This window comes from Chelmon rostratus, chromosome 2 (assembly GCF_017976325.1).
Source record: "Chelmon rostratus isolate fCheRos1 chromosome 2, fCheRos1.pri, whole genome shotgun sequence".
NCBI lineage: Eukaryota > Metazoa > Chordata > Actinopteri > Chaetodontiformes > Chaetodontidae > Chelmon > Chelmon rostratus.
In genome coordinates this window covers 31051162-31076811 of record NC_055659.1, presented here as the reverse complement: position 1 = coordinate 31076811, position 25650 = coordinate 31051162, and positions in this window count along the sequence as shown.

Here is a 25650-nt window from a genome sequence, read left to right as displayed (position 1 = left end):
CTGGGACGTGTTTAAACAGGGTGCCACCTACAACAACATCACCGACCTCCAGGAGTACACAGACGTCGTCACTGCTTACATCACCAAATGCATCGATGATGTAACAGTAACAAAGACCATCACTGTAGGGGGCCAATCAAAAGCCATGGCTGACAGGAGAAGTCCACAGGCTGCTTAAGGCCCATAACACTGCCTTAAGAGAAGGAGACGAGGAGGGCCTGAGGACAGTGAGAGCCAACCTGTCACGCGGCATCAGAGAGGCCAAGAAGGTGTACTCCAGGAGGATAGCTCATCGCTTCAGCAACGGCAGGGATACGCAGAGCCTGTGGCGAGGGATACAGACCATCATTGACTACAAACCCCCACCGCAGACCTGTGACAGCTCCACCCCCATGCTAAATGAGCTAAATGACTAAATGACTCGCTTTGAAGCACAGAACAGCACACCTGCACAGAAATCCCCATCCCCTCCCGGCGAACAGGTGTTGTCGCTGTCCCCTGACAGTGTGAGGAGGACACTCAGCAGGATCAACGCTTACAAAGCTTCTGGTCCTGACAACATTCCTGGTCGTGTGCTGAGGGACTGTGCTGGAGAGCTCACGGATGTCCTCATAGACATCTTCAACATCTCGCTGAGCCAAGCTGTTGTCCCTACATGCTTCAAAACCACCACCATCATCCCTGTCCCGAAGAAGTTGTCGCCCTCCTGTTTCAACGACGACCGTCCGGTAGCTCTCACTCCCATCCTCATGAAGTGCTTCGAACGGCTAGTGTTGAAACACATCAAGACTGTCCTCCCACCCTCCCTGGACCCCTTCCAGTTTGCTTATCGGCCCAACCGCTCGACCGATGACGCCATCTCCACTGCCCTCCACTCAGCCCTCACACATCTGGACAAAAAAGACTCTTACGTCAGAATGCTGCTCATAGACTTCAGCTCAGCTGTCAACACAATCATCCCGCAACAGCTCATCACAAAACTGGACCAGCTGGGATTATACACCTCGCTGTGCAACTGGCTGCTGGACTTCCTGACTGGGAGACCTCAGGCAGTTCGGGTCGGCAGGAACACATCCAGCACCACCACACTGAACACTGGGGCCCCCCAAGGATGTGTGCTGAGCCCCCTCCTCTTCACTCTGCTGACCCACGACTGCACACCGTCGCACAGCTCCAACCTCCTCGTCAAGTTTGCCGATGACACAACTGTGGTGGGTCTCATCAGCAACGACGACGAGGCAGACTACAGGAGCGAGGTGAGCCGCCTGGCCTCGTGGTGTGAACACAACAATCTCTCTCTGAATGTGGAGAAGATGAAGGAGATTGTTGTGGACTTCAGGAGAAGACGCCCCCAGTATGCCCCCCTTACCATCAATGGTGCTACGGTGGAGAGGGTAAGCAGCACCAAATTCCTCGGTGTGCACGTCACTGAGGACCTCTCCTGGACCACCAACACCACATTGCTGGCCAAGAAAGCGAACCAGCTCCTCTCCTTCCTCCGCAAACGGAGGAAAGCTAGAGCCCCGGCCCCCATCATGCACACCTTCTACAGAGGCACCATCGAGAGCGTTCTGACCAGCAGCATCACCGTGTGGTATGGCGCCTGCTCCATGTCCTGCAGTAAGAACCTCCAGCGCATCGTGAGAGCACCTGAGAAGTTCATTGGTGCTTCTCTCCCCTCCCTCCACGACCTTTACACCTCTCGCATCACTCGCAAAGCCCTCTGCATTGCGAGAGACCCCACCAACCCGCCACACAGCCTCTTCAGCCTGCTGCCATCAGGGAGGAGACTGCAGAGTCTGCGGGCCAAGACCAGCAGACTGCGGGACAGCTTCGTCCACCAGGCTGTCAGGATGCTGAACTCTCTCCCTACTCTGCCCCTCCTCCACACAAACACACAACCTGGACTATAACTTCCTGTTGCCCCCCCCCAAACACACACACACAGCCTGGACTCTGAAATGCCCCCCGCTGCCCCCCAACCCAACCACACACACACCCTGGACTCTGAAATGCCCCGACCACACACACACACACGTACACACCCTGGACTCCACAAACTCTCACTCACTGATGTGAACTCCTCCCCTCAGGAAAACAACACACAGTCACTTTATTCACCACCAGCTAAGCTAATTCTTTTTGCACTACCATTTACATTTGCACTATTACATTCTCTTAATGTTTCATTGTTTAGATTGCACAGTTTTTATTTATCTCTTTTTAATATATGTCCTGTCACAAAAGGTTGAAGAGTAACGCAATTTCGATTCTCTGTTTGTCCTGTACATACTGCAGAATTGACAATAAAGCTGACTTTGACTTTGACTTTGATATCCAGTAATTTTTGTCTTTAACACATATTTCATTGACATCTATATGACGTCCAGAAACAACGTATACAGACTTTTAATCTAGCCCCCCTGAGGACATTCTCTGGATGAATTGCGTCTTTAAAACGTTTTCATTGTGTCCATACAACGTCTAGAAAAGGCATCTATACTCAGTCCAGAAAAGACGAATAAAAACCTTTCATTCTGGCTCACCTGAGGACGTCTTCTGGCCCACTTTTATTTTGTTTGGCACTGTTTATTGCATTTTTTTGGATCTGCGTCGGGGACCCCTATTGGATTCAGCCACAGCTCCAAGCGTCCCACGTACACACATGAAGAACTCCCTTCTTTGCTGTACACCGACAAGCCCATTGTCCCCACAGAGATACGGAGGAAAAGGAGACACTTTATAGGCGGCTTATATTCCCTCTGTCATCATAGGAAACGAGACAAGACGGAGGAGCTGGCTGCGCTAACAGAGAACGGTAAGAAGAAAGGAGGGGCTGGCATTGTATGTGAATGAGCGCTGGTGCACGAACGTGCACGTGAAGGAATAGCTGTGCAAACACAAAAATACAGAAAAAAATGGGAAAAAAATGAAGCTGCACTGCGATTAGCTACCACATTCTCTGGTTTAAATAGTCCATTTATATTATTTTATATTAGGTCTATTATATTAATATTCTTACAGTAATTTTTAAACTTTTTGCCATACATGTAGACATGCTGATTTGCAATAAAGTTGAAGTGGCCCCTTAATTTCTTTTTCCAGAGCTGTAAATGCACACACAAATGATCTTTATGAAGTAACAAACTTTTACATACACATTTAGACATTTAATATGTTATAAAGATAGTAACATACCACTTAAAGACTTTGATCCTACTTAAGACAGGCTGTATCTAATGAAAATATTTTTTAGGTTATCTGTCCCAAACAATAATGACGTTTTTTTTTTCTTTTTTTTTGAAAAGTATCAGAAAGTATTGAAATACATGTTGGTATCATGGCAACATTAGTAGATATTGATACATATACCACGGTTTGATAATCAATAATTTTATTGAAATGTGCCAATACATCTGATTGGCTACAGACTAGGGTTGTATATCTCCACCACTGAGGTCGATTCGGTATGCATCTCGATGCGCTGACACCGATACGATACAGTTACGATACACTGAAGCTCCCATCGATACAATGCGATACGATTCACTCCGATATGACTTAACTATAAAAGGATGTTTCGATATGATGTGATCATTCAATACAGTTAGTTGCAGTATGAGAGAGTAATAGTAACATCAGGGTTTTTTTTACCTCAATAGCACAATTCTGCTTTACTCTCTGTATCGATTTGCGGGATGTATCTAATATTTGTTTTTTTATGGAGTAACCAATAAATCATATTTTTAAAAAAGACATATTTCAGTAGACAGAGCATTCAATTGTATTTATAATTAGCACTCCTAACTCCCAATTATGTTCTCTGTCTCTATAATTATACAAAATGTATAAAACTTCACAGTTAAACTGTTTCAGAAAGCACAGTATTAACAATGTGAATAGTGCAAATAACATGACCAGCAACACATACTACTGTCTGCCAGAATGATGTGCTTGTTTCAGTAAGTTGACTGATTTCTTACAAAGAATGAAAATCAAATAACAATGTTTTACAGAATCAAGTGTAAAAAAAAATAAAACTATAACTGGCAGCCAGTAACAGCTGCTGTAAACAATACTCTCACCAAGGGGCTCAAATAGAGGTATTTCTTGTCCATAGTGCTCCTGTGTATTAGGAGGAAAACGTATTGGTGTAATTTCTATAAGAAATTGAACATGTAAATAAATAACAAGTCTTTCTTAACTGCTGACAATGTAAGCAAAAAACATCAACTACTGGCAATCAAACAATGCCATTTACTGCAAACACCTCACTGATTTACCTCATATGGCTTAGTTTCAGGTTTTTCTTTAGAAATATTAACTGGTCTACATGTTCTGGGAATAGCAAACTGCGCTGAGCAGTCACTATTTTTTTTTTATTCTGCTTGTATTTATCTTGTGTTATTTGTGTTTTACCCGCTCTGTAAAGTGTCCTTGAGTGTTCTGAAAGGCGCTTCCAAATAAAATGTATTATTATTATTATTATTATTACTGTGTCACCAGTGGTACTGAACACTCGTTCAGAGGGAACGCTTGTTGCGTCGTGCTGCACGTTCATTCTACCGGTGCAGTCGCATCGCAAACGTTTATATCGGACCACCGATATGAATCGGTGAATCTCCACATCCCTACTACAGACACTTCCCTGTTGAAAAAAATGCATTTGTGGCTGGCAGACACGGCAGGGGAGTCTCTCCTATTAACTCCCATTAGTTAAAAGTATGTATATTGTCCCTTGAAGTGACCTTCAATTATGTTTTAACCAGTTAAAACAAGGGAGAGATATCTTGAACTGAACTTGTGACTACTGAATGTTTAGTATAGATCAGTGTTTCTCAATCCTGGTCCTGGAGTACCACTGCCCTGCATGTTTTAGATCAGGTGTGCCGGAGCAGGGATACATCTAAAACATGCAGGGCAGTGGTACTCCATGACCAGGCTTGAGAAACAGTGGTATAGATAACACCAGCAGCCCCCTCTTGCCACTGTCAAAATTTCGGCAGCACCGGAATTGTCTAGTTTTATTTTAAAATCTTTCTTATCTTTCTTATTATCTTGTTTCTAACATGGGGGTTGTAATGCAAATTTCATTGACATGTCATGCTCAATGACAATAAAGAAATCTTGAATCTTAATCTTGAATCTAAAAAGGCAATATAGGGACGTGGCCTGACCTTGTAGCCATGCCCTGACAATAGTATAAAAGGTGAAGTTTCCACAGTGAACTTCAGTTTGTTCGGCAGAACTTACTCTTGCTTTGTGATCTGTAAAAAGAATAAAAGCTCCCTGGACTCAACTCTTCTGGACTCCTTCAGACTCTTTGCATTTTCTGAAGAAAAGCTGACTTCTCCTGAGACTTAGAATTTTTAAGATTGAAGTGATACAGTCAAGATTAAAGAATTAGGCAGAGAATCATAATTTGGACCTGATCCAGTCAGAATCTGGCCCGTGACAGGGCAGCAGAAAATCCATGTCACTTGCCCAGAGCCAAAGGGACATTAAAAGACAATACACATCCCAGGAACCACCTGGTCACGGTGCTGCAGTCTGACAAATGATACAGAAGTATCTGCTACCGACAACCAGAGTACAGGTCAGCTTCTTTCTTCAGGGTGTAAGACTCCACCACCATAAAGAATGCATGATACATACATTAACATTTTTCTGGCTAGAATGGCAAATAAATAAATACCTTGAACTTTGAACCTTGAACCTCAAAATCATAGTTTATCCTATGTGGAATGGAGAGATGAATGATACAATGTCTGCAGAGAGGTGTGCACAGATTAGGACTTGAGTGACAGGTCATCATTAAAAACAAACCAAGACAATCTTGTGTTTACTACATTTAGGCTTGAATTTGAAAATTAAACCCCCATGGTTACTTTCACTGACTCTTTTCCCCACTCTTCACCAGACTGATGCCCACAAAGAGAGGAATAAAAAGAAGTCAGTGCCGGAGGGCATCATGAAACAAAAGTCTCCCCCCCCCCCCCCGGCTGTCAGAATCAATATTGGCATGTATGACAAAGACGGAAGGTCTCTAAAGAAAACTGCTAGATTGAATACGACACTAGAAATGACAAGTGACAAGTGAGTTGCTGTCTGAGGCTGACAGATAAGCTAACAACCAGAGACCCCCATGACAGATGCTCTCCAACACGTCAAGTAAAGAGAGGACACTGGGGACTGAGATGACAGCACCCACAACCACATTAATTCTCCTAAAAAAACAAAGGACTGGCCTCTGAGAAAAGGAAACTCTACACTCGCACTCTCTGGATCTACATTTACAGAACAAAGGGTCTGGCTGCTTGCATCTATATTGAACTACATCTTTATCCAACCATCTAAATTTCTTTTTATTTGTGTTTCATTTCATACTTTAGGATTGCTTTGTAGTACCACAATATCTACAGGCTCATAAATATGAAGTGAAACACATTGATATAGTACTCTCCTTATTCCTTGTGATCATATTTAGAAAATAATATGTTTATTATGTGTCAGCCTTTTTTTCTGCTAATGCACAAAGATTTATTCTATAAATTATAGGTCCTGTTTTCTTTGAAGGAAAAAATATAGACCCAAAAGCTGAAATGAAACAGGGACTTAAAGGCTTGTCCAAATGCAAATGTAATATATAGAATTTCCTTATATGAAACATATGTTCATATGGAGTACAAACATGTACAGTTGTACAAACCATACATCTCCTCTAACATGAGATGTTTGTCTAGCCCAGGGGTTGGCAACCTTTACCACTCAAAGAGCCATTTGGACCCGTTTCCAACAACAAAGAAAACACCGGAAGCCACAAAACCCTTTTGACATTTAAAATTAAATAACACTGCATAGAACGTTTTTTGCCTTTATGCTATGTATAAACAAACTATAATGTGTTGCATTTATGAAATCAATGAACGACTGCAGAGAAAACAAAATCACATTTCTGCATGCAACAAAAACATTTTGAACTCAGAATTAAAGACGTTGGGTTGAAGGTTACTTTCAAGTAAAATACTCAGTGTCTATTTGAGTCCTTCTTGTATTTATGAAAAAAAATCTCCACCAGCAGCAAACCTAAAATGCCGTCCACTCTCTGAATGCAGACAACCTGAATAATAAAAGGACTATTTCCATGAACAATGAAAAATATGAATATATGCTAAATAATAGGCAATTAAAATATTAATCAAACGTGGTTAATGTGATTTCTGCTCCTGAACCTCAGCGTACAGCGTCTGCACATCAGCATCACCTGCATCTTTACGCAGGATCGTAAGCTGTCATCTGTGAGGCGCGTGCAATGTTTCAAAATGAACAAACTAAAATAAAATACATTTAAAGTAAATACTCATTAATTATTTTCAGGAGCTGCATCAGAGGCGTATGCGGCTCTGGAGCCGCGGGTTGCTGACCCCTGGTCTAGCCTACTACCTTTAATGTATATTTATATATGTATACTACATTTTTTGACATATATGTCAAATATATATCTATTTCTACATAAAACATGTTTTTTTACATGTGCAATATACAAATTACACATACATGCTCAGCATATTATGTACAGATACTGTATGTGATATATATGTCACTAATATATATATATATATATATATATATATATATATATATATATATATATGTATAGATAGATAGATAGATAGATATACTTTTTATCCCAAGCTGGGAAATTGCAGTGCAGCAGCAGCATTACACACAGTGAAATAAGTGAAAATAAGACTATAAAGAACAAACTATACATAATAAAAATATAAAAATAGCGAGCAGTAAAAAGGTTATATACACAACAAAATAATAAAATAGCCAAATAGTAAACAGTAGTAAAAAGTATTGCACAAAAGGAATATCAAATGCAAATGGCAGTGAAAATTAAGTGTACCGTGACTGTAAGAACAAACTATATATAATAAAATATCGAAATAGCGAGCAGTAAAAAATTATATACATAATAATAAAATATCGAAATAGCAAGTAGTAAAAAATTATATACATAATAATAAAATATCAAAAGCAAACAGTAGTGGTAAGAAGTATTGTATTATTATTATTATCTTCAGCTGTTACTGTACAGTGTAACGGCATGTGGCAGGAAAGATTTCCTGTATCTGTCCCTTCGACAGCGGAGCTGTAGCAGCCTGTGGGGGAAGGTGCTCCGCTGTCTGTCCACTGCGTGATGGAGAGGGTGCTGATCGTTGTCCATGATGGATAGCAGTTTATTCAGCGTCCTCCTCTCCACCACAGTCTCAAAAGACTCAAGTCTGAGTCCAAGTACAGAGCCAGCCTTCTTGATGATCTTATCAAGTCTGTTGGTGTCGCTGGCTCTGATGCTGCTGCCCCAACAAACAACAGCAAAGAAGATGGCGCTGGCAACAACAGACTGGTAGAAGATCTCCAACATTTTGCTGCACACGTTGAAGGATCTCAGTTTCCTCAGGAAGAAGAGTCTGCTCATCCCCTTCTTGTACACAGTCTCTGTGTTGGATTTCCAGTCCAGTCTGTTGTCGATCACCACTCCAAGGTATTTGTAGTCCTCCACCACCTCCCCTTTGATCCGTAGTGGCTGTGAAGGCGTCTTCTTCCTCCTGAAGTCGATCACCATCTCTCCGGTCTTGCTGATGTTCAGCCTCAGGTGGTTCTGTTCGGACCACTCGACAAAGTTGTCTATCAGTGTCCTGTACTCCCCCTCCTCTCCCTCTCTTATACACCCGACAACAGCTGAGTCATCAGAGAACTTCTGCAGGTGACATGACTCAGAGTTGTACTTAAAGTCAGTGGTGTATAAGGTGAAGAGGAAGGGAGAAAGCACAGTCCCCTGCGGAGCTCCTGTATCACTGACCACCACATCAGACAGCCCGCTGCCCAGACGGACAAACTGTGGCCGGCCTGTCAAGTAGTCAGTAATCCAGGAGATCACTACGTCATTAACGCCCATCCCCCGCAGCTTCTCACCCAATAGCAGAGGTTGAATGGTGTTGGAGGCACTGGAGAAATCAAAGAATGTGATTCTTACAGTGCCTCCTCCACCATCAATATGCATATGGGCTCGTTGCAGCAGGTAAATGACAGCGTCATCGACTCCTAAATGGGGCTGATAGGCAAACTGCAGGGGGTCAAGGAATGTCTTCAACTGTGGACTCAGCTGGGCTAGGACCAATCTCTCCAGGACTTTCATCACATGGGATGTGAGGGCGACTGGTCTGTAGTCAGCTGGGTCAGATGGCCTCGGCTTCTTGGGGACTGGAACCAAGCAGGAAGTCTTCCACAGCCTCGGGACTTTCTCCTGACTCAGGCTCAGGTTGAACAGATGTTCAAGTACAGGAGACAGCTGGCTAGCACAGGTCTTCAGGATCCTGGGTGTGATGCCATCGGGGCCTGCTGCCTTTCGCTGGTTGAGTCTTTCCAGCTGCCTCTTTACCTGGCCTGAAGTCACCATTGGGTGGTTAATGCTGGTGTCCTCAGTGGGGGAAGGGGAGGAGAAGGGGGAGGAGGAGGGGGGGCAGATGGAGAGGTGTTGTGCAGGAGAATGCTGGGGGGTGGTGCAAGCCATTTGGGACAGTGTGGGTGTGTGGGAGGCAGGGGGCGTCTGAGAGGTGGCAGGAGGTGAGCTAAACCTGTTAAAAAACTGGTTGAACTGATTTGCTCTGTCCAGGCTCCCTGATGTCTGCCTGTCCTTCCCCTTCATCCCTGTGATGTGCTTCATTCCTGTCCACACATCTCTCACATTGTTCTGTTGGAGTTTGGCTTCCAGCTTCCTCCTGTAGTCGTCCTTGCACTTCCTCAGCATGTCTCGGAGTCTGTGCTGCACTCTCCTCTGCTCCTCTCTGTCTCCAGACCTGAAAGCCCTCTTCTTTTCGTTCAGCAGTGCCTTCAGGTCACTGGTGATCCAGGGCTTGTTATTGGAGAAGCAGCATACAGTCCGGGCTGGCATGGTGGTGTCCTCACAGAATCTGATGTACTCTGTGATGCAGTCGGTCATGTTGTCAATGTCCTCTCCATGTGGCTCACAGAGTACATCCCAGTCCGTCGACTCAAAGCAGTCCTGCAGTGCTTCAGTGGCATCATGTGTCCACCTCCTTACTGTCCTGGTGTGCTTGGGTTGTCTTTTCACCAGGGGGACATACCTTGGAGTCATCCTGACCAGGTTGTGGTCTGACCTGCCAAGGGGGGGGAGGGCAGTGGCGTCATATGTGTCAATGGTGTTGGCATAAAGAAGATCCAGGGTTTTATTGTCTCTGGTGGGGCAGTCGATGTACTGATGAAAGTTATTTAAGGTGTTGTTCAGTGAAGCATGATTAAAATCACCTGTAATAACCATGAATGAGTCTGGGTGTTCAGTCAGTAGTTTAGCGGCGGTGGAGCTGATGACGTCACAGGCTACCGCTGCATCAGCTGACGGGGGGATGTAAACAGCGATAGCAATGGTGGACGTGAACTCCCTCGGTAAATAATACGGGCGCATTCCCACAGCCAGCAGTTCAATGTCGAGGGTACAGAGACGTTCCTTCACGCTAACATGTCCGGGGTTGCACCACCTCTCACTGACATAAAGTGCAAGTCCGCCACCCTTCTTCTTCAAACTTTTGGAAAAGTCTCTGTCTCCCCGTACCAAACTGTATCCTGGGACCTCAACGCTGCTGTCCGGGATGTGCGAGTGCAGCCATGTTTCACTGAAGCAAAATAAGCTACACTCACGGTATTCCCTCTGGGTCTTCACCAGCGCTGCCAGCTCGTCCGTTTTATTCCCTAAAGACCTCACGTTCCCCGTTATAATCGCTGGGACCGCTGGTTTGTGTCTTCTCCTTTTTTCCCTCCTTTTTACTCCAGACCTGCAGCCCTGGCTTCTCCTCCGTAACTCCTGCGGGACAACAGGTCTGTCTCCGGGCAGCAGCACGGGTCTACACAGCGCAATCAGCTGTTCGCGCATGTAAACAATGCTGCCACCGCTGCCGTCGGCATAGTTCCCAGTTACAAAAAGTAGGGAAAGTAGAAGAAAAACATGAAGAAGGGTAGCAAACTTAAGTCCAGACATTGTCACAACTCAAATGAACAGGTTGTGATTGATCAGAAAACAGAAAAAAAAGAACGAACGGACAAATAAACGAAAACTTAAAAAACACGACGGGAGCTGCTGCTACAGGCTGCCACCTGGGACGGCGCCAAAAGCTAATTATTATGTGTGTGTGTTTGTGTCATTGTGTCATTGTGATGGATGTAGGAGGTTCCTCCAAACCCCGGTGCTGCAAAAAGCGTCATCAGACAGGATTGCTCACACCTGGAAGGAAGTGGGTGTGTTCACTGAGTTGGGACTGGAAAATGCTGCTCAGGGCAGTCAGTCTCTGTCTGGCTTCCCACCTGGTTGGACCTCCCATACCATGTGCTAGTTTGGTTTTGTTTCTTTTGTTTAGAGAGGTATGTTTGGTTTTTCCTTTGTTTAGTGCCCTATGTTTGGTTGGCTCTTAATTCTTTGTTTTGTCATATTCATTTGCTTGCTAAATAAATTTCTTTATACTTTATTCTGTATGGTTGCCACATATTGTTGTGTTCGCTACCACAGAACGTAACAAAATGGGGGCTTGTCCAAAGCCAATTTGTTGCAGTACTAATTTTTGTGAGTGCGATTATCGGTGGAGAGCTACAGATATAGAGTAGGACCAGAGTTTAGTACATGGCAGATTTGTCTAAATTGGAGATCGAGTGATTGATGTACTGTCGTGAAGTTTTCACTGGTGTTCCCCTCTAGTAGGTGTAGCGGCAGTCACTAATAGAGGGGCTGCTGCAGTTTGTTTTTGCCTTTTATGGTTTTGGGTGGTACTACGAGAGGGCCCCTGGCAAACTCGACAATGCCACTGAAGACTAGGGTTGAGTTTATTTAGTATCTTGGATAGGCAGTTAGTAGGGGGGACCCAGTGTTTCAGCGACTGGTGTTTTTATCTCCATTGAGTGTTTGAATGACCAGGTTTGAGTTATGGCTACCAGTGTCGATGAGTTTGTTGAGGCTCCATCCAATGAAGCACTGGAATTTCTCACAAAGGAACAGTTGCTCAAATTAGCACAACATTACACAATTGATGTGGATGCCAGATGCACAAAGCAGACAATCAAAAACATTCTGAAAGCAAGGAAGGTAAGAGTGATATTTCTTTACCTGGTTTGACCTTTGACCAACAAAAGGAATTGTTATTGTTAAGGTTAGAACATGAAGAGAAGTTGGAGAAAATGAAATGGAAAATGGAAGAAATGAAATTACAAGTTGAGCAACAGAAATTGGGGCTGATTAAATCAGGGGCACTGCCAACGGAGAATGGTGAATGTTTAACACTCAAAGCCTCACTTTGATGAAAGAGATGTTGATACATTTTTTGTACTGTTTGAACGTGTGGCTAATGCTAGAGGTTGGCCTGATGAAGAACGAACATTAATGTTACAGTCAGAGGCGGGGCTTCCATGGTGGCACGGGGGGGCACCCGCCCCCCCTGCAGTCTGATTGGCCACGCCGTGTGCTCCCCCAACGGCCATTGACTCATCATAATGTCAATCATTGCATTGCATAAAGTTACCGACACCGTATGACGGAAGTAAAGCCAAAACCTTGTTTGATTAGACCATGTTAAAAACTCACGCAGGCTTTTATTTTGGAAAAAGAAGGAAGTGGCTCCTCGCCTCCGTGCATGAACTCGTGTAACTTCACCAGTCACAGACTTTTTTTCGATGTGATGCTCAAAGGTGCACCGAGCTAAGGTAAGAACAGAACAATACAGGTTCTTAAAAACAATGTTTTTCCAACTTCTGTTCCACTTGGTTGAATTGGCATGGGAAATTGTTCACTGTGTTTTACTTTAGTTAACTCTCCATCTGGATAAATGTAGGGCCTAATCCTTCGTGTGTTGAGTGTTTTGCTACATGAATTAATAGTCAACAACAGAGTATCATGTTGCCACTGTGATGTGACGGTACAAATAACATGTTGCTTTTCGTTGTGTTTGTGGACACGTTTTTCAATGTAGACTATAGTATGAAACTGAGGCAGGGAGATATCTCCAGCTTCTTCATGAAGAAGAAAATTAGGGAGAGTGACCAGGAGGAGTGTGAGAATCAGGGTGAATGCAGCCAAGCTTACATTGACCAAAGTTCCAGGGCCTGAACAGCGCTCATGGACTTCCAGGTGAAAATGCAGGAATTAGGGAAATGCTTTAAAATGTGTAATGTGTGGTGCTCTCTGCACAATTAGTTATTTAGTGAATTAAGGAATTTAAATAGGCTACCTCCTTTTAATCATGGTACGAAACCAGCACACACTTAAAATTGTGTAGTTGGTAAACAGTTCATATATTCATGCTATATATTATTTAAAAAATAATCATGTACACTTTATAATGTATGTTCAATTAAAAAATGAGTTAATTAAGTGCTGACTTTGTCAATCAATACTTTCAGATGCACAAAGGGAGAAGACTGACAATGGTGATGAGTCTGACCATGCTGAGTCAGATGACAGCTGCAGTTGCAGCAGCTCCAGCAGCAACAGGAACCCCCCCAGTTCATCCGTCCTTTGCTACGCCGAAAGGTCCCCAAGGTAGAATATTTATTAAAAATTATATTAACCTATCACCAGCAACATCTGAATTATTTTTGTATTAATTTTCTGCTGAAATGCAGTTGTCCCTTTATATATTTTAAAGGGCTTGACAATCAAAATGTTACTTTCGAGTTGTTGTTGCTTAATGATCCAACTCAACTTTTATAAAGTTTCATAAAATCCTCATTTAAAAACTCCTTTGCATATATTTTTCAAACATTTGCCATAGGAACAATAACAAAAGCATATTCTGTCTTTAATTGTCAGTGTTGATCATGAGTATTAATTTCCACAAACTTATTTTGGATTTATTTTTAATATTTCCAGACATTTCTCAAACCAGAGCTGCAGGTCCTGCCCAACCTGTCCTGAAGACCTTCCCTTGCACCCAGCACGGACAGGGTAGGACCAGAGCGTTCGGGGCTTCGTGGTACAAAACCTATACCTGGGTGGAATACTCCCAGTGCCAGGACTGTGCTTTTTGTTTTGCATGTAGGCATTTTTCACTGCCCTGTGTTCCAGAGACAACGTTCACCTCAGCTACTGGCTTTTCTGTACTGTTCTTTGCTGAGCCTTTTTTCCTCTGCTTGAAAATTGCATATAATTAATAAAATGAGTACATCTGGAACCACAAGGTCTGTTTGAATAATTTTGGTGTCATAGGGAACACTTTGAGGATTTGTTGAGATGGGTAATTATTAGTGTATGTGTTACAGGTGAATAGTAAATGAAGATGACACACAATAAAAATTAAATAAATGTAACCCCGCCCCCCCAAAAAAGCACCAACTTCGGACTAACTGTAGGCTACAGCAAACATCATAGTGTTCTGTGTGTTAGCCACTTGGTAAAAGTATACCTAGCAGATTTAATGTGGCCAAGAAAAGCAAGATGAAAACATGCACTAAACAGCAATGGAATATTGAAGTTAGCAGCCTTCATTTTTGTTACTTTTGGGCGCCCCCCCCAGATTTATTGTTGTCACCCCCTGTGCCCCCCACCAGAAAATTCTCTGGACCCGCCCCTGGTTACAGTGTTTTTTTTTACAGGAAAAGCACAAGAGGTGTATTCCTCTATTTCTGCAAAAAACTACATAAAGGTAAAAGAGGCTGTTCTGAAAGCTTATGAGCTTGTTGCTGAAGTGTATCGGCAGAAGTTCAGAGGCTGGAAGAAAACAGGAAACAAACGTGGAATTTGCAAGAGATTTGGAACTGCATTTCATTCGTTGGTGTAAGGCAGCTGAGGTAGATACCTTTCCAATGTTATGTGATCTGACAGACTGTACCAGATCACATTGCTACTTACATTACTGAACGTAAGGTTACCACTCTGGGTGAAGCAGCAGTATTAGCTGATGAGTATTTATTGACTCACAAGCATGTGTTAGGGGAGCGCTCTCATTGGGATAAACATCACTCTAATGGGGATAAAAGTCAGAGACAGGGTGGGCCTCCGAGAGTGGAACCACAGTTTCCCAGTAAAGAGGGGTCTGATGTGTGTCATTATTGTCATCAAAAGGGCCACTGGAAAAAAAATTGTCCTGTGCTGACTGGGAAAGGCAAATTGATGCAGGTCAAAACCGCTGTTTTAGTGGCACCAGTACGCAAGAATATGCCTTCAGGCTTAGTGGAACCCACTGAGTGTACAGTTCAAACAAACCGCATCCCTGAGATTGATTCATGCCATCAGATCTTTATCTCTGATGGAGTGGTAAAATTAAGGGATGGAGATCAGCAAACCTCAGTCAAAATTCTGAGGGATTCTGGAGCCATGCACTCTTTTGTAAGGGTAGCTGTTTTGCCTTTTTCTCCATGGTCAGACACTGGAGGCTGTGTGCCTTGTAGAGGTTTGGCGCTCCAAACTCTTCATGTACCAGTGCATAAAATGATTTTATCATGTGTTTTTTTCCAGAAGGAGGTGGAGATTGCTGTTCGGGAAGAACTTCCGGTCTGGGGGGTTGATATCATCTTAGGTAATGATCTAGTTCCTGATGGTCGTATGTGGCCCGACGATAAAAGACCTGTATGTGCATCTCAAAATCCCACTGTGGTACCAATTGAACAGCAACAGCTATGTCATCCTGTTGCAGCGCCTCTAGGGGTCGTTGTTGAGACTTCTGTATCCATGCAGAATGATCCCTCATGTTCTTTAGGTCCTGTGAAGGTCACTGTTCTAGGTCCTGCGGTGCCACTGGTGGGGGCACGGCAGCCAGAGGAGGGGGAAGAAGTTTTGTTTGCTGTGTGTGCTGTAACTCGTGCGATGGCAGCAGCATTGCCCCATAGTGGTATATCTGAGCTCGTAGGCAAAGTCTATTCCTTTACTGTGCCTAATGATCTTTGTGTGTCTCGTGCAGACCTGGTGCAAGAACAGAAAAAAGATTCATCCTTGAAGGATCTGTATGCGCTGGTGGTGCCATCCAGTCAGGTGGAAAATATGAGACAAGGCTATGTACTACAGGATGAACTTCTGTTGAGGATTTGGACACCTCATGGGGATGAGATTAGTGGAGATCCCATTCTCCAAGTGGTACTGCCTCAGAAATTTAGAAAATCAGTGATTCAGGCAGCACATGATAATATTGCAGGTCATATGGGGGTTAAAAAGACTTACCATCGTGTGTTGCAGCATTTTTTCTGGCCTCACGTAAAACATGATGTTACTGGCTACATAAAGACACACTTGTCAGGTTGCCAGTAAACCAAATCAGTCTCTGAAACCGGTGCAGAGAGTAAGCCATTTGACCATTTAATAATAGATTGTGTTGGACCTCTTCCCCGATCTAAATCTGGTTGTTCGTATTTATTAACAATAATGTGCTTGTCTACCCGATATCCAGCTTTTCCATTGCAGTCTATTACTACAAAGTCTGTAGTGAAAGCTATCAGCGAGTTCATGTCTGTGTTTGGCATTCCAAAAATTATACAAACGGATCAAGGGTCAAATTTTACCTCTCGAATGCTTTCTCAGGTCCTTGCACAACTCCAATGTGAAGCACAATCTGTCCTCGGCCTATCATCCACAAAGTCAAGGAGCACTTGAACATTTCCATCAGCATTTGAAATCATTGCTGCGCACCTATTGTATTGAGTTAAAGGCTGACTGGCAAGAGGGGTTGCCTTAGCTTTTGTTGGTAGCCAGAGAAGTAGTGCAAGAAAGTACAGGGTTCAGCCCCAATGAACTTGTCTTTGCTCATAAAGTGCAGGGTCCGTTATCTGTAATTCGAGATCAGTGGCTCAATTCTGATCCACCAAAAAATCTAATCTCTTATGTAAATGGGTTTAGACAACAGCTTTATGAGGCAGGGGAGTTGGCCAAAAAAAACTTGAGGATGGTCCAGAAAAAAATGAAAAAAATGTATGACCAGAAAGTGGAGCGGCGTGAATTCTGTGCAGGTGATCAGGTTTTAGTTTTACAGCCGCTGAGTAATTCTCCATTCCAGGCTAAATTTTTTGGTCCCTGCAATGTAGTGCAACAAGTTTCAGAACAAAATTACATGGTTGAAATGCCAAATAAGAAGAGATCTGTTAAAGTATGTCATGTTAATTCTCTGAAACCTTACTTTGCCTGTGATGACACTCTTGTTTCAGATAAACCTGTTTTGGTGGCTGGGAGTGGTCCAGAGGAGGAGATGTACGACAAGAAGGTGTTACGACCCCGGCTGAAAAATTCAGAATCTTTGGCCAACTTGGACTCATTACTGGAGCAACTTGATGAGGCCAAACGAAAACAACTAATTGAGATAATCCATGCATATCCCAATCTGTTTTCGGATACCCCTAGATGTACCAACTTAATAGAGCATGATGGTGATGTGGGGGATGCTAAGCCCATCAATCAAAGGTTTTATCGGGTCAATCCAGAAAAGCGGCAGATACTGGATTCAGAGGTAGATTATATGCTTGAAAACAGCCTTGCTATTCCCTCCACCTCTAGCTGGTCATCTCCTTGTATTCTGGTACAAAAGCCTGACTCTACTTTCAGACCATGCACTGATTTTAGAAAGGTCAATGCAATAACGAAGCCTGATTCCTTTCCTCTTCCGCGTATGGATGACTGTATAGATCTTGTGGGGTCTGCCAAGTATGTGAGTAAATTTGATCTTCTTAAAGGCTACTGGCAGGTTCCAGTCATGGCCAGAGCCAGAGAAATTTGTTCATTTGTGACTCCATCTGGTTTATATTCATATACAGTTATGCCATTTGGGCTGCGCAACGCTCCTGCAACCTTTCAGAGGTTAATGAACAAAGTAGTGCTGGGACTTGAGGGTTGTGCAGTTTATTTAGATGACGTTGTCATATTTAGTGCAACGTGGAAAGATCATTTGGTGCTTTATTTGATAAACTTCTTTGGGCCCAGCTGACTGTCAATCTGGCAAAATGTGAATTTGCCAAGGCCACTGTGACCTACCTCGGCAGGATTGTGGGACAAGGGGAAGTGCGTCCTGTGCAGGATAAGGTCCGGGCTGTACAAGAATTTCCTGTTCCAACCACAAAATGGGAATTGTTGCGTTTCTTAGGAATGGCAGGATATTACAGGACGTTTCTTCCTAATTTTGCTTCAGTGTGTGTTCCTTTGACTAATTTGTTGAAGGCTGATGTTAAATATGTCTGGTCTCCCATCTGTCAACAGGCATGTACCCAGGTGAAGGAGCTGTTGTCTTCAGCTTCAGTGCTTGCAGCTCCTTGGATGGACCGTTCCTTCACACTGCAGGTGGATGCCAGTGATGTAGGGGCTGGCGCTGTATTGTTGCAAGTGGATGAGAAGGGTGTTGAGAAACTTGTTTACTTCTTCTCAAAGAAACTCAAAGGGTACCAACGCCATTACTCAGTCATAGAAAAGGAAGCATTGGCTCTGATTTTTGCGCTGCAGCATTTTGATGTGTATGTTGGGTCAGGTGGTTGTTTATACTGACCATAATCCATTAGTTTTCTTGAAGTCATTACAGAATCCAAATCAAAGGCTGATGCAGTGGGCATTATTTTTGCAACCATATCGTCTTGATATTCGTCACATTAAGGGCAGAGACAACAAGGTGGCAGATGCTTTGTCTCGTGCACCTGTCCTGTAAACCAAAGTTGGCTTCTATGTTCCTCTCCTGTCCTGTTTGCAGCTCGTGGTCTCGTTCCTGTGTTCTCTTAAAGGTGCTTCTTTTGGATCCAAAGTTGCTGGGTCATAGGAATAAGGAGCATTGGTGAGGTAACTGGGGGAGGGAGAGAATGCACTATGGGTTATGTGTTGCATAAAGTTTTTTTTTGGATAATCTGTAGTTGTAAGAATGGACTATCTTATGTAAAGTGTAGACAGTTTAGTTTAGGACCAAATAGAGGATGGCCTAGTTTAATTGTAGTCTGGTGTATTGTTTTGTGTTTTTTGTGTTTTTTTTTTTTTCTGTCTTACAGGGTTAGAGGTGGTACCTCTGTGTTACACCAGGGGGTGTGATGGATGCAGGAGGTTCTTCCAAACCCTGGTGCTGCAGAAAGCGTCATCAGACAGGATTGCTCACACCTGGAAGGAAGTGGGTGTGTTCACTGAGTTGGGATTGGAAAATGCTGCTCAGGGCAGTCAGTCTCTCTCTGGCTTCCCACCTGGTTGGACCTCCCATACCATGTGCTAGTTTGGTTGTGTTTCTTTTGTTTAGAGAGGTATGTTTGGTTTTTCCTTTGTTTAGTGCACTATGTTTAGTTGGCTCTTAATTCTTTGTTTTGTCATATTCATTTACTTGTTAAATAAATTACTTTATACTTTATTCTGTATGGTCTCCACATGTTGTGTTCGCTACCACAGAACATAACAGTCATATATTTTAAACATTTTCAGAAACACAATTTCATATATATAAAATATACTACATATTATTTTGCTAAGTATGTGCAATATATGTCATATTAAATTGAATAATTAATTTTATTTTTGCAACCATGGTGTCCTCATATCAGTTGAAAATGTCACTTATGTGTATGTAAACCACACGTTCCGAATGTCTGTCTCAGATATGTTCTTGTATTGATATTATATTCTGTACACAAATTGCAATACATATACACTGTTGCCCATAAAAATTGAATAATTTTGTTTTCAATAAAATTCCTCTTTTTATTCCTATTTATACACATCAATAATCACCTTTGACCGGGTGCAATGATGACATGCTGAGTCCCAATTACCCAGGTGAAACGAATTCATGCTTGCTTGGTTGGCACTATAAAAGGCAAGACATTTGCTGTGTTGTCCTTTCTAAATTTAAGAGTAGGCTGAAAACTTTCCTTTTCATATAAAGCTTACACTTAGGTTTGCCTTGGACCAGTCCCTAGTTATGATACTACAGGATTAATTTGCTTAGTGGAAGATACTCCTTTGTCCAGTGTCTCCAGAAGAGATCTGCAAGGTATTGGGCTTGTCTCCATCTTTTTCTAGAATATTGGTCATTCTTTTCAAAGACTCCAGGGGGCTTAGTTGTTTTAGCCTTTAGATGAAGCAGATGGTTAGGGGTTAGTGGGGCATCATTGGGGTCATTTGACACTGTGGGTGGATCTCATTTCTCAAAATTGTCGTTTCCTCGCTCCTCGGTCCTCGCTCGAACCGGAAGTACTTCTGGTCCGCCATATTGCCGGCCGTCCCAAAGCGAAAATTGCGGCTCTGAGGAGCGAGGATCGAGGAGCGATGAGGGCCCTCGGAGGAGCTATGAGCGAGGATACATCAGTGCATCCTACCCGGAAGTCTGTCAACTGAACGGTATGAAGACTCCGCCCCCACAGCTGTCACGTTTGACGAGGTGGAGGAGAAAGTGCGCTAGTGTAAATATCCTGCAGTGAATGGCTGTAATTCAGATGAGCCAAACAACGCTACGTTCTCCAAAGAGCGATAAAACAAGAACATGAGGATCCGTCATGTTTCAATCACGTAAGAGATGATGTATAGTTAGCAGGGACCATAGGAACCTGCTCACTATTATCCCGCTTTGAACTCTGCTCACTACTAAAGCATTCAATATAAAGTGACACAAAATAGTGATTAAAACATATTTATTGATTTAAAATGAGACTACTCTCGTCTGTCACCGCTCTCACTGCGCAGCGGCTCTGAAAGTAAACACGTACGTTGCGTAGCAACCACCTTTCAATGTGCGCAGGCCAGCAGGCAGGAAAACTTATTTCTTTACAGATATTCAGAAAAATCATGTCAAATGTGGAGAAGTGACGGGACATCCCAGACCTGAGAGAGACGTAGCTGGAGACAGAGTTTGGTTTACCGCTGTTATTTCTACTGATGGATAAAAGTCGCGCAGCAGCTGATTTCTGCGTTCAGCGTCGGACATTAAAACCTCTGTCTTCTGTCTTCAGTTTTGTCTCCACTCAGCAGTCTTTTATCTACAACCTGTTCTAACACTAACACATCGGCCTCTCGTCACTCTATCTGAGTGAAATAATGTGTTTCATGGTTTGTCGGTTTGCCTTCATTGGTCTGAAATGTGTCTCATTGAAGAGGACAGAAGACACAGCGAGGCTGATAAAGTTCAGGTCAGAAAATGACCACCTGTTCACCTAGAAGAGACGTCCAGCCAAGAAAGAACTCATTAATTCTCATGTGTGTTGATAAAAGTGTTTCATATTTATTTGCTAGTGCTGGAGACTTTTTAACAATGTAAATATAAGTATAAAATGTAAATATATCGAGGGCTAGGGGCGGTGGGGGTGTGAATATAACGGTAACTGCAGCAGGTCCAGCTGTGTCGCGTCATCAGAAACAGACGTCGCTTCACGTGACGCTTCACAGGAAAGGACGTCTCAATTCTCACAAAACATATTTCCTCGTTTCTTCTCTCCTTGCGTGGTTTCCTTGCATCCTCTCATGCATCCCTGGTGGGAGGGACTTAGTGCAAGGAAAAGACGCAAGGGAAACGAGGATGCAATTTTGAGAAATGGGATGCACCCTGTGGATATTGGTCGGTCATTCAAGATGGCTTCTACTTCGCATAACGCTGTTGATAGTGTTTCATCATCCAGTGTTTGCTGTTTTAAGACTGTTGTGAGTGTCTTTTTGACTAGTCTGATTAATCTCTCCCAGACCCCACCGTGGTGAGCTCCAAAAGGAGGGTTAAAAGTCCACTGTATCCCCTCATTTAACAAGGTGTTCTGAATTTTCTGACGATTCAGCTCTTTCAAAGCTTCTTGTAGCTCCTTTTGGGCACCAACAAAGTTTGTCCCACAGTCAGTTCTGATAGTTATGACTGTTCCTCTTCTGCAGATAAATCTGCGAATTGCATTTATGCATGAGTCTGTGGTTAGGTAGTTTGCCATCTCAAGGTGGATAGCTCGACTCACCAGACAGGTGAAGATGACCCCCCACCTTTTCACCTGAGCCCAGCCCCTCTTCACTTCCATGGGACCAAAGTAGTCAATTCCAACATGACTAAAAGGTGGTTGGTCTGAATACAAATGATCCTCCAGAAGATCAGCTATTTTCTTTTGTCCAGGTTTTGCCTGCATGCGTCTGATTTTCTGATGATCTTCCTGGCTAAGTTTGCATGAGGGAGCCAAAACCTTTGACTTAGCCTGGAAAGCATGTGGTTTCTTCCTGAGTGTCCGACTTGATGATGAACATTCTGTAGGATGAGGTTAGATATCTGAGAATCTTTAGGAAGAATAATTGGATTTTTCTGCTGCACTGGCATCGCACTTTTGTTTATCCTTCCTCCTACTCTCAGCATGCCATTGTCAAGTATCTGATCCACTTTGTAGATGGCGCTCCTTGACCCGAGTGTGAGTGCAGGTGACTCACTAGGGCCATGAACCTCGAAGTTCTTTCAGACGCGACACACATTAGAAATAAAAGTCTTGAAGCCGATTCTTCAGTTTGATGTCTTTCTTTACTAAAGCTTAAAATCAAAATACATACAAAACAAAAGATGGGTCCATAACTTCTAAATAATTATTTCTAGTGCGTTGTTAAGCCGGTCAAAAGACTGTGATGCTCCAATGGCTCGTGGCTTCTGTTCTGGCTCGCATCCTGACGTTTTATATTAAACCAATGGCCAATCAAAAAGCATCACAACACTAGTATCTAGGTAGAACTCAGTATTTCTAAATAAGCTCCATTATTACTACATGCATACAATTCTGTTATAAAGTTCTTATATTTCTACATCAACTTATATTCTGTTAAAGTATAAATTAAGTATTCATTCTAAATATAAAATTTAAATCTAATAACATACATTTTCCATCAAAACATAAAAATGGCTCTAACACCGAGGGTTTTGCCATTTTCCAGGTAATGGCTGAAGTGGCGTTTTTGCTCAAAACAAATGATAATTCTCTCTGCCTCTTGCATATCTTGCACTGTTTTTCCCTCGTTTCTGCAGACACATGTGTATGATCCTTTCGTAGCTGACTTAACAGTTGAAGTAGTTTCCTCACCTTTAACATCCATGCTACAGACCTTTGCAGTCAGTTCCATGATGAATGATATTTGATTAATTTGCATATTGGATGTTGATTTTCAATCTTCACACTGTTAACTGTGATCTCTTTTTTCAGGCAGTCATCCACATAAAAATTGGATTTGATGGTTTTCAAAACCTCATCAGAGTAGTGCTTACGGTTGTCATTAGCAGTTTGATGCAGGGCAAAATTAGCAATGCTCGGGGATGATACAGCGCCAAATAGGTGAACATTCATCCTGTAAACCTCAAGTGGCTTGTTGATATCACCCTCTGGCCACCACAGGATCTCAAGAAGTCTCTGTCCTTCTCATCTAAGCACACTTGGTAGAGCATTGCTTCGATGTCTGCCATGACTGCAATGTGCTCTTGGCGGAAGCGTAATAGAACTCCAATCAGGGTGTTTGTTAAGTCTGGTCCTTGGAGGAGTTCCTGGTTCAGAGAGGTTCCTTGAAATGAAGATGTACAATCAAACACCACTCTCAGTTTGAGCTTTTTCTTGTGATAGACCCCATGATGGGGGATGTACCAGGCCCGCCCTGGCTCTCTGTGAAGTTGATGAAATGGAACCTTCTCTGCATAACCTTTTTTAAGAATGTCCTCCATGAAGGCGGTATATTCTGCAGCATACATTGCATCCTTCTTTTTTTTCATAAGGTGCAGTGTGGGTTCCTTCACCATATTGTAGTTGTCAGGCATGATCTTATTTTTTATCTCTGAAAGGCAATAATAGTGACCATCTTAAAGAAAGGCTGAACTGCAAGCAATCTCCATAAAACGTTTATCCTCAACTGACATCTCATTTTTCTCTTCATACATGTTCTCAGAGAAATCCTAATTATATTGTCTGATGAGAAAATCCTTCAACTCAACTACGGAGATTCTATTGCTTGACACTGCAATGGGCCCAGCATGTTCTGCAGCATTATCAGCACTGATTGGTCCAGTTACCACCCATCCCAATAAAGTTTGGACTGCATACGGTCCATTGTCCTGACTGTTTATTATTTGCCATGGTTCCGTTGCTCAGGGAACATCAGTCCCAATGAGAAGTTCAATGTCCACCTCAATTTCCTTTAGCTGGATGCCACTGAGGTAAGACCACCTTTCCAACTAAGCCTGTGTGATTATATTTTCTTTTTAGACTGGGATTTTACTCTGTGTGTAAACTTTCGGCAGGTCCAGATATGTGCAGCCTTCCAGATCTCCCACCTCCAGTCCTCTGACCTCATAGGTCCATGCAGGTTCGTAAAAGTATTTCTGTTTTGCGTCCATGCACTTTCAGCTGGTTCATTAAGTTTTCAGTGCAAAACGTTGCTGTGCTGCCAGGATCCAGGAAGGCATAGGTCTGAATATATCTACTTCCTTTTGCCACTTTAATCCTGACTGGAACAATAGCAAGAGCACAGTCTCTCCTGGCCCCAGTTGCATCATCTGCTGAAACAAGAGCGCTGCTTATGGGGGTTTCTACTATCTCAGCAGTGGCTTTATGAAGTACAGTAGGATGTTCCATCTGACAGACTTGACATTGTAACCTCTTTTTGCAGTTTTTGCTTACATGACCTTTTGGTAGGCAACTGAAGCAGTATCCATGGCTTCTTAGAAATTCAACCTTGTTGTCACGTGCTTGTGTTTTGAAGTTGGAGCAATCAGACAGTGTGTTTCCCATCAGAATCCACATGCAGGCATGATGGGTTTGAATGCATTTTGAGAAAGTGGTTGTGGAAAACCCTCCTGCTGGCACATTCACTGCAACTGAAGTAGCAAAGCTGCTGTTTTTTCCTCTTATTGATTTTGGTTCACTTTTGCTTCTTGGGACAGATTTTTTTTTTTTTTTGGTCCTGGATGTCCCCAAACAGCGGATCTAGAAGCATCTTAGCCTGCCTTTCCACAAAATCCACAAAGTGCTGAAATCTGATCCTCCTGCCAGTTTTCTGTTGTGTTTCATAAGCTGTGGTTCAAACCTTTCCCTTAGTTTGTAGAGTAATTTGGATGCTATTAGCCTTAGATTTGATGGGATATCAAGTTCCTCAAAATACTGTAAGTCTTGCATCACATTACAGCATCCTCTCAAATACATGGCGTATGCATGCAACATTTTCCCATCCTCAGGTTTAATTGCTGTCCAGTTCAAGGCTTTTTCCAGATAGGCTGCAGAAACCTTTATTTCATTCCCAAAGTGCTCCTTTAAAAGGCGTCTTGCTTCACCATAGCCTCTGCCACCCTCCATGTGCAAACAGCTGCGAACCAAGTCTCTGGGCAAACCAGAGGTGAACTGCTCAAGGTAATAAAGTCTGTCTTGATTATTTTTAGTCTTTTCTTCAATCATGTGTTCAAATGCATGGATAAAAGACTGATAAGCTAATGGGTTACCATCAAACACAGAAACCTCTCTTGGTAACAGGGACAAGTTTTGCTGTGAGTTCATGTTGTCTTTGAATAATCACATTCAAGTTATCATGAGCAGCATCAACAACATCTTTTTCAATGTTTTGTAAAGTGTGAGTTATAATGTGATTATGCTTCACAGGTTTCGTTTTGTGTTCATCAGTTGTGTTTCTGTTCTGAGACTTATTTTCTGGTGTTTTGGTTTCCTTTGTAA